The following is a 10144-nucleotide window of genomic DNA, read 5'->3' on the forward strand; positions in this document are numbered from 1 at the left end:
CAGGCAGAGAGCTTGAGGACGGCACCCTCACTCGATTGCTCAACTTCTGACCTATTGTGACATGTTGCCATTCACATAAGCTCAGTTCAGAGGAATGCACAGATTGTAATGTCTGATTCAAACTAAACTAGGACTTCCCTGGCGGTCCAGTGGAAGGGCTTCTCACTTCCACTGCAGGGGGCACAGGTTCAGTCCTTGGTCATGGAACTAGATCCCCCAAGCTGCAACTAGAATACTGCTTGCAGCAGGCAACAAAGACTGAAGATCCCACGTGCAGCAAATAAGACCTGGTGTAGCCAAATAAATAAAAATTTTAAAACAGAATTTTTTTAAAAAAAGGACAAGTGGCCTAAAAAGATTTCTGCGAAGAAACAGCAAGAAACCAGGAGCACTTCCCGCTGATCCCAGGACATGATTTCATTTGACATTTCAGGAAGGAGAGACAAGGGTTGTTCGCTGAGTGCTCCAGTGATGATTTCCAAAAGTGAAATCTCTTTTCATGAGGACAAAGGTGAAGTTTAAACAGTTGTTAAGGAAGTAATTTTTTTTTGGAAGGACTATAGTATGAGAGAACATTTAGAAATAAAGTTGGAAAGTGTTCCCATTGTTCCTTGATTTTATTGCCGAAAACCTCATGTGTTCCCAAGATCTTTCACATCCACCCTTCAAAGAAAACAAAAAAGGAATTTTTAACTTGCTTTAAAATGAGTTTGAGTGGGTTTAAAATCCATTTGTGAAAGTATTAAAATGCAACATATTCCAATTTCTTTGCACGAAGAACTGATTGACATGAGAGAGGATGGAAATTTGAAAGTCAATTTTGAACAAAACCTTTGCATAATTGGTGGATGGCATTGAAAACTGAAAAATGAATGTCACGGTTTAATGAGCAGAGCCCACAATGCACCTCGTCCGTCTGGATCTAGGTATCTTCATGAAGCCTTCTTTTCAGCTGTGACAGCCTTTAAAACTGAATATTGAAATAAACTGAATTGAGTACCAGACATTCAAGTCACTGTCCCGCAGAGTGTGAAACTAGGATTTTCAAAAATAAAGAAGGATATTCAATGGCGTCGCTCTCATTATGGAGAGCAAAAAGGGATTTTAGGCCATTATGAAATGAAACGCCATAAAAATTATTTTAAAACTGTTTATATTTATTACCTCTGTGGCTTTATAATGTGCATATAATAATATGCATAATGTCTAGCTTATTCATATATGTATAGTGTACATATTTCATAATATATATTGTATAATGTATATGCTAATGTATTTTATGCATATACTTTATGTTTATAATTTATTTAGTTCCATGAAAATAATTTATAAACAAATAGATATTAGGGAGGCCTGCTCAACATTTTTTACTGATGACATACAAATAATAAAGTTTGAGTTCAGGGTGTCGGCAGCGCCCAAGGGGCCCATCTAGCTCTGACATCACAGCTAATTGGCAACAGAGACTGAGTGTGAATTCGAGCATCCAGAGTGCCAGGTATGGCCTTTTTCTTGCTCTGCTCTTTCTGGCCCTTCACACAGAGCCTAGTTTAGCTACTTTAGTTACCAAAATCTCACTATCGTCTCTGTTGAGAAGCCCTTCCTGCTATTCATTTCAGTCTTGCCTGCTGCAAATAAAGCCTGGAATGTTCTGGAGGCTAGGTCACTTTTCTGTCCCCACTGTAGCAAAGAACAGCCCTCTTAAATCTTTGGCACCTGTCTTGACCCCAGAGAAGAGACAGTCCCAGAGAAAAGTAAGGCCTGCTCCTCAGCTACCCTCTCAAGGGGTTCAGCACCTCCCTGAAGCAAGGAGATCTTTCTCGGGCACAAAGATGTTCACGGCTTTCCCTCTCTGCTCCTGTTCTGCTTTAAAGCATTTCCTGTGTCTCCACTGTCCGCAACAGAAAAGTCAGATTGCTTAGGGCGACTGCCATGCCCTTGACCGCCTGGACCAACCCACCTGCATCACTCAGCAGCAAGAAACAGAAACCACACTAGCTCAATTAAGCAGAAAGGAATGTCATGCAGGTAATGCCATGCTGATAAACTCATCAGAAGGGCTAGAGGAACAGGCTGCACCTGCAGGAATGACTCCAAAGACAAACTTGGGACCCACCCTAAGAAGCAAGCACCTCCTCTGACACCATCAAAAAGGTAAGGAATCCGGAGCCACCCAAGAAGGTCTGTTGGTTTCAAGAACCATCACCTAACTGATTCAGGGGTCAGGAGGCCATTTGAACAACAACTTCTCTGCACCCACAAAGCTGGACACTGGATACTAGAAGGCAACTGCTCCCTAAATCAGCGCCTCCATAACCATGCTGAGCGACGAGTCATGTTTCCAAGTCCGTTTGATTGACAGGCCTGTTTCCTAACTAAAACTCTAGCAGCAACAGAGTCTGAGGAACACAGTGGTCAGTGTCCAGCCTCTCCAGCTAAGCAAGGCTCACTAGGAGAAGAGAGGGCAGAGGTGATGCTGTATACACATCGTCTCTCCGGATTTTTCTCCCAGCGTTCTTCACACCCTCACCCTGAGTCCCAGCTACAGAGAACACCCCAAAGGTCTAGGAGCACCCCAGGCTTTCTCACCTCTCCTACCTCGCCCAGGTTACTCACCATCCCCCTCCACTTTGAATGTCCTTTTGAGCCTGAGATGTTTTTCTGGCTCCAGGAGTCAGGGGTTACTATAGTCTGCAACTGTCAGAAATATAATCAAGTCACATATGTAACTCTAAACTTTCTAGTAGGCACACATAGAGATTGAATCATGGCCACCCTCAAAATATCAAGTCTTAACTCCTGGAACTTTCCAGTGTTACCTTATTTGGAAAAAGGATCTTTGCCGATGTAATTAAGGATTTCACAGACAGATTAGCCTGGATTATCTAGGGGGGTCTCTAAATGCTATCGTAAGGGTCTTTATAAAACAGAGGCAAAAGAGAACACAGACACAGACTTCCCTGGTGGTCCAGTGGTTAAGAATCCACCTGCCTAGTCAAGGAAGATCCCACATGTCTCAGAGCAACTAAGCCCATGAGCCACAACTACCGCGTGTACGCTCCAGGGCCCACGAGTCGCAACTACTGAAGCCCACACACCCTAGGGCTGGTGCCAGCACAGACAGAAGAAGCCACCACACTGAGAAACCCTGCACCACAACTAAAGAAGAGCCCTTGCTCTGCAACCAGAGAAAGCCCATGTGCAGCAATGAAGACCCACTGCAGCCCCCACCAAAGATAACACAGCCAGGGAAGAAAGCAAAGACAAGACAAGGCAGAGATTGAAGAACGTGACCATAGCCCAGGAATTCCAGGGCAGCCACTAGAAGTTGCAAGAGGCAAGGAACCAGTTCTTCCCAACGACCCAAAATCCAGCCTCTAGTCTCCAGACCATGAATGACTCCATTTTGATGCTTTAAGCCACTCGGTTTGTGGAAATTTGTTACAACAGCCTTTGGAAACTACTAAGTGAAGTGAAGTGAAAGTCGCTCAGTCATGTCTGACTCTTTGCGACCCCGTGGACTATACAATCCATAGAATTCTCTAGGCCAGAATACTGGAATGGGTAGCCTTTCCCTTTTCCAGGGGATCTTCTCAACCTAGGGATCGAACTCAGGTCTCCCGCATTGCAAGAGGATTCTTTACCAGCTGAGCAAAGGAAGCCCTGGAAGCTAATAAAGTACATCTCAAAAAGTGAAAAGAAACAGGTCAAATTAACTTTGCTGGTTTATTTTATTTACCCCAACATCTACAAAATATTATCATGTTATCAAGAGAAAAAGCACCAATGAGATATTTACGTTCGTCAAACTAAGTCTTTGAAATCTAAATTGTATTTCCCGTCTACGTATGTGTGTTCAGTCATGTCTGACTCTTTGAGACCCCATGGATTGTAGCCCACCAGGGCTCCTCTGTCCATGGAATTTTTTCTAGGCAAGAATACTGGAGTGGGTTGCCATTACCTACTCCGGGGGATCTTCCCAACCCAGGAAAACCACATCTCTTGCATCTCCTGCATTGGCAGGTGAATTCTTTTTTTTTTTTTTTAATTTAACTTTACAATATTGTATTGGTTTTGCCGTATATCAAAATGAATCTGCCACAGGTATACATGTGTTCCCCATCCTGAACCCTCCTCCCTCCTCCCTCCCCATACCATCCCTCTGGGTCGTCCCAGTGCACTAGCCCCAAGCATCCAGTATCGTGCATCGAACCTGGTGGCAGGTGAATTCTTTACCACTAGCACCACCTGGGAAGCTCTTCACACTGATGACACAGTGTGTCTCAGTATAGACCGGGCACATTCTTCATCCACACGTGACTAATGGTTACCATAGAGGATGGTGCATTTCCGTCCTTTGTAGGGCTCTAGGCAAGCAGCAGCCTGGAATCTGGGGCCTTATTTGCCTATGAGTCTCCCTTTCCTTGGACTGCAAGGAGATCCAACCAGTCCATCCTAAAGGAAATCAGTGCTGAATGTTCACTGGAAGGACTGATGCTGAAGCTGAAACTCCAGTACTTTGGCCACCTGATGCGAAGAACTGACTCATTGGAAAAGACCCTGATGCTGGGAAAGATTGAGGGCAGGAGGAGAGGGGGAAGACAGAGGATGAGATGGTTGGATGGAATCACCGATTTGTGGACATGAGTTTGAGCAAGCTCCGGGAGTTGGTGATGGACAGGGAGGCCTGGTGTGCAGCAGTCCATGGGGTCGCAAAGAATCAGACATGACTGAGCAAGTGAACTGAACTTCCATGCTTCCACAGAGCATGCATAGACTGTATGCTCCGTGGGGACAGGAATCTTGTCCCATTCATCTTGGTATCCTAGGGCCTAACATCAAAGCAGTCAATAAGTGGATTTTGAATGAATGTGTATTTTGAATGGATTCTTGACAAGAAAAAAAAAAAAATACCCTGTAGGAAACTACATTTTTTGTTTGATTGGTTTTCCATCTTCTTTAGTAAGCAGAGTTCAGGATCCATCAAAATACTTGGAATCCCTTGTCTCAGAAGCGCAGATGTAGACCAAGTTCCCCCCAGCAGTCAGGAAGATGCTGTATGTTGAGGTTGGAAAGAAATGTTGTGAATAGGCCTGTGTCTACTAATAATCTTCCAAAATTGAAAGCATCAGGCCCAGATGGGTTTACTGGTGAATTCTACCAAACATTTAAGGAAGAAATTATACCAATTCTCTACAGTCTCCTTCAGAAGCTAGAAGCAAAGAGAATACCAGCTAATTGGGAGGCCAACATCACCCGAATACCAAAACCAGACCGAGACTTTACAAGAAAACCACAGATCAATATCTTTCACAAGCATCGATGCAAACATCCTCAATAAAATACTAGCACATTGAGTCCTACAATGTATAAAGAATTATACAGCACAACCAAGTGGGATGTATCCCAGGTATACAAGGTTGGTTCGGTATTCAAAAATCAGTTAATGTACTCCATCACATCAACAAGTTAGAGAGGGGGAAAAAAATCACATGGTCATATCCATAGATGCAGAAAGGCTGATGATGTCAGAGGAGCGTGGTGGTAGCAGAGTGAGGTGGGGGATTAGGCAGAGGCAGGAAGGTATGGTGCACAAGGTCTGTGAGGAGGCTGAGGCTGGAATCAGTGTTCCTGAGACTGGCTTAAGGTAAAGGGAACAGCCAAATGTGAACCAAGAAGGTCAAATCTGCCAAGAAAGATTGTAACCCTCAGGCACAGGGTCACAAGCCTAGGGCTCCCAGGCCTGAAGAACCACTGCTAACACTGCCCTTGGTTCCAGCCCCCAGGAACTAGCCAGGGCCAATGTCAGGACCACTCCAATCCTGGCCTGATGCTCCGCCCCCCCCCCCATAACCTGTACCTTCCCCCGAGAATCTCAGCAGCTGACTGCCCGTGAATAAGGCTGCTGCGGGCAGTGCATGTTGGCTTGCAGCTGCACACACCCCAATGGAGGGGCATCATTTTCTTCATTCAAAGACACAACTGCTCATCAAGCCATGGGCTGCTGGCTGCGCGAACATCCAGAGACGCCTTTCAGAGTCTTTCAGTAATCACCTTTCACTGCCATGCTCAGCTGTGCTTCCTGGCCTCCCTCGACACAGGCCACGATGCCCCCGTGAAGCCACAGAACATCAAAGACTTTAAGGCCAGAAGCCCTTCTACTGAGCATCACGGGGGCTCTGGGCAGCCCTCCCCCCAACCAACCCCTAAGATAAGCCCCTGCTGGGATCACCCTGAGTCCCTGGGCTGGAGAGTATGCCAGCTCCCTAGCTTCCAACCAACCTGCCCAGAGGGGACTTGGCTTTACCACAGTGCCCCTCCCCAACAAAGTCTGGATGCCCACCACATTCTGGGATCCCTGACACAGAACAGGAAGGGAGCTGGAGCCAGGGAGAGGGGATGTCTGGACTTTTCGACTTTCTGCCAGCACTCCCACATGGAACTTCCACCAGAATGTGCACAGGGATAGTCTGTGAGTGAATGAATGAAGACCATCGTGGCGCTGAGCCCCTTCTCAAAGCCCTCCAGACACGCAGAGCCTCTTCTCCTTGAGTTAGAAGCCTATTCCCAGACTAAGAAAAAAAGAAAAGATCTGTGTCCAGCGTGAGTCCCAGCAGGCTCCTAGCCGGTACCTGTCGCAGTATGACCCAGCTCAGAGAGCACAGAAGGGGCCTGTGGGAAGGGTCTCCTGCCCCTTGGTATCCTGCTCCCCACTCTCTGCTAGCTCTGCCAACCAACCCTGTGTCCCTTCCCTGGCTGGCACTCAGGTGAAGGGAACGCCTACAGCACACTTGGTTCTAAGAAGCCCCTGTCCAAGCAGAGGTTCCCCTGAGCACTCAGCGCCCAGGGAGGAAATAGGATGCTTAAGAGCCTCTCACACACACTCACATACCGGGCTCCAGTGCCCACCAAGGCCAGGCTTCCCTTTCCTGCCTGTGCCAGCCCCACCTGAACTGGTCCAGACAGGCGGGTGGGGCCTGTGGGCTGTCAGGCCACGTGTAGGGCTGGCGGGGAGGAGGGCGGGCGGGCTTGGCCGGCTGCTCTTAAGGCGGGGCTGGAGGTGAAGGGCGCCTCCCTTTACTCCTCACCTGGGCTCTGACCAACCGCCTCACTTCGTCTGTCCCAGGAGCCAAGAGTGAAGGCAGAAGCGTCTTGCTCACCCTGGACAACAGGTAGGCGCCTTTATTCTTCAAGGAGAAAAGAGGAGGAGGCTCAGCCCCTTCAGCCAGCCCTTGTCCCCAGTTTTTCTCCTCTCCTGGGGCTCAGAGTGAAGGTGGAGACAGACAAGATGGTCCCAGGACCACAGACTCAAGTTCTGCACTTTGAGGGGACTAAATCTGTAGCCCTCAGTGTACAGATGAGAGAACCAGGGTCTGGGGAGGGGAAGGGGTTTGCCCAGAGGCCTGAGACTTGGGAAGGGAATAGACCCAGAACCGATCCTCCTGCCCACCAGCCCAGAGCCCTCAGGGCCTGGCCATTAGCCCCGCCCCCACCCCTGCAACCCGTGCTGGATAATTCAGAGGCCAGCAGGAATCCTGGGATGGGAGGGAGAGGGTGGGCAGAGCACGGGTAGGGAAAGGCCTTCACTGCCCCTGCGGGTCCCTGTCTCCTGTCCCAGGTCTGCTTTACCAGGTCTAAGTGGGGACCAGCGGACGATCAGAAGCCACTCTTCCAGCAGAGGGGTGGGGAGGGGATTGGGCTAGTGAGGTGAGGCACTCTGGGGGACACTTGTCCTCCCCTCTGCCATCCTCTCCCTCCACTGCCCTGGGCTTGTAGGAGGGAAAGAGTGAGTCAGGAGAAGAAGCTGGCAATGAAACTGACAAGGGGATTTGCCCAGGAATCAGGATCTCCCTGCCTCCAGAGCCCTTAGGAACAAAGGAGATTTGAGTCCCATGGGTGGGCAGGACCTATAAATAAGACTGAGTTGGCTGCAGCCTTCCGTACCCACTACAGCCCCCCAACATGCACACACAGAGTGCTGAGCCCAGGGGTCTCCCTCCCCCAACTTTTGATCAGGAAGGAAAGAGCTAGAGACGTGTGCCGGTGGGGACAGAAGAAAGAGTGTCCAGGAATAAAGGAGTGAGGCCAGCCCCTGCCCTGGGAGGTCTGGTGGTGCTTTGGGGAGTGTCAAAAGTGAGAAGACTTAAAGAAAATCCCAAGGGGCTGCCTAAACTTTGCTCAATCTCAGGCCTGTCCCACTGGGTTCTAGAATCATCCCAGAAGGGGCAGAGAAAGGTGAAATGGATCTTAAATCTATGAAACAGTGGCAAGGAGTATGGGACTGGGAACCAAGATCACCTGAGTTCAAATCCCAGTTCCACTATGGGTGCTGTGAGTTGTATGACCTCAGGCAAGTCCCTTAACCTCTCCAGCCCCACTGTAAGAGTACTTTCTTCAAAGAACCATTGAGAAAACAAAATGAGTACATTTTAAGTGTCTGTTACAATTGCATTCCCATTATACAGGTGGGACAACTGAAGCCCCGAGAGGAAAGGACACTTGCCCAGGGTGGTATAAAAGCAGATTCCAAATCAGTAGGCAGACATCCTGGATCCTAGTCCTGGGGGAGGAACCAGGTACCCAGTGCATTCCCCAGAGACCATAACCCTAGGTCCTCTTTGAGGCACAGCCAGAAAACCTTCAGGGTGTACAGATATCCTGCCCCGACAAACCCAGGGCGCTTGGCGCCAAAGCTCGATGTCCTTAGCTGCCCCTAGAAAGGAGCTTGAAGGCCCATTCCTCGTTCCCTTTCACTGCCATTTATAGACATGCTTCCCGAGCCTAACATGTGCCTGCCCTCTCCAGGATCTGGCCAAAGAGAAGTCTAGCAGCAGGTCTAGCAGGAGCCTTGGGCAACTCACAGTCCCTCTCTGGACCTCAGGTGTTTCTCTGCATTTGAACTCCATGTGATATAAAGAGTTAAAGGTCTAAAGTCCAGGCCTGGGTTTAAAACCCAACTCTACCACTTTTCTGGATGTGTGGCCAACACAGATTTCTTAACCTCTCTGAATCTCAGTATCTTCATCTGTAAAATGGACTGGTAATAGGGGTGCAGTACTTTCTAGGGTTATGAGAGGATTAGAAGAGTTATCATAGGGAAAGTCAGTGCCTGACACATGGTAAGTTCTCAGTAAATGGGAGCTATTATTATTTATTATTATGAAGGCATTATATTCTATATAAGCCCTGATTTCTAAGTAGTATTTAGAATTGTCCGATAGATTTCACAAGCAGTATCTCACTGGTTCCACACCACCTTCTGGGAGGATATATAGCAGGAATTCTTATTCCCATCTCACAGATGAGGAAACTGAGGGTCAGAGCGACTCCTTAAGGAACTGTTTGAACTGGGGTTTGAATTCAAATCTCCAGACTCTGAAGTCTGCATTCATTTCGTTTGCCCCAGACTGGTCTCAATGACTTTTCCAAGACTGAGGTCTGACTCTGAAGCAGAATGTAATAGAGGTATCTTGGAAAAGGAGAAAAGTGGAGTTGGGGAGTGCTAGGGGCAGGGGGAAGGTGAGGCTCAGGGCAGGCAGTTGTAGCACAACCGGCATGTCCCAGCTCCTTACAGTTTTCTTGGCAGCCTCTGTTTTGGAACCTCTTACCTCCTGGAAGAAACTGCTATCATGTAGCATTAAGGCTAAACAACGGGAAGACCTTCCCACAGTCAGGAAGCCTGGGACGTCTCTTTCCCAGATGAGCCCCCAGGGAGTGAATATCATCTGATGATGTCACTCCTAAACTCTAAACTATTCTGTGGCTCTCCATTGCCCTCAGGGTTGAGTCAGCACTACCAAACCCAGCCTGCAAGGCTCTGCAGGGCCTGCCCAGCCTGCCTCCCCAACCTCAACCTCCCCTCCATTCACCCTAGGTTCTCTCTGTTTCCCAGATGCTCAGTAATGTCTCGTGATCTCCTCGGTCCATCCGGCCTCTGAATACACCTGCCTCCTCACCCCTACCTGGTGTGCCCAGCCAGCTCCTGTTTTTCGTCCTTGTCTCCCTTTACATGTCCCTTCCTCCAGGAAGTCCTCCCTGGCCTCCCCCACTCCCTGGCCTCCCCCTCTCCCCTTCCCTGTGCCCACTGAGTCCCTTCTGACTCCCCTCCTCCCCAATGACACCGTTGTGATTGCTCACCTGCTTG

General features: G+C 48.6%; 1 protein-coding gene and 1 long non-coding RNA gene across 2 annotated transcripts in view; one reads left to right on the forward strand and one right to left on the reverse strand.

Moving 5' to 3' along the window:
- TOP2A (DNA topoisomerase II alpha) overlaps positions 1–10144 on the forward strand; it is a 210549-nt gene that overhangs the window by 109564 nt on the left and 90841 nt on the right. The window lies entirely within an intron of this gene.
- Positions 583–7189, reverse strand: LOC129649017 (uncharacterized). The gene is made up of 3 exons (XR_008712937.1): positions 7089–7189; positions 2617–2697; positions 583–970 (listed from the first exon to the last, which is right to left on the reverse strand). It is a non-coding gene; the product is annotated as an uncharacterized LOC129649017 (long non-coding RNA).

The sequence above is a fragment of the Bubalus kerabau genome, chromosome 4 (genome assembly GCF_029407905.1).
Source record: "Bubalus kerabau isolate K-KA32 ecotype Philippines breed swamp buffalo chromosome 4, PCC_UOA_SB_1v2, whole genome shotgun sequence".
Lineage (NCBI taxonomy): Eukaryota > Metazoa > Chordata > Mammalia > Artiodactyla > Bovidae > Bubalus > Bubalus kerabau.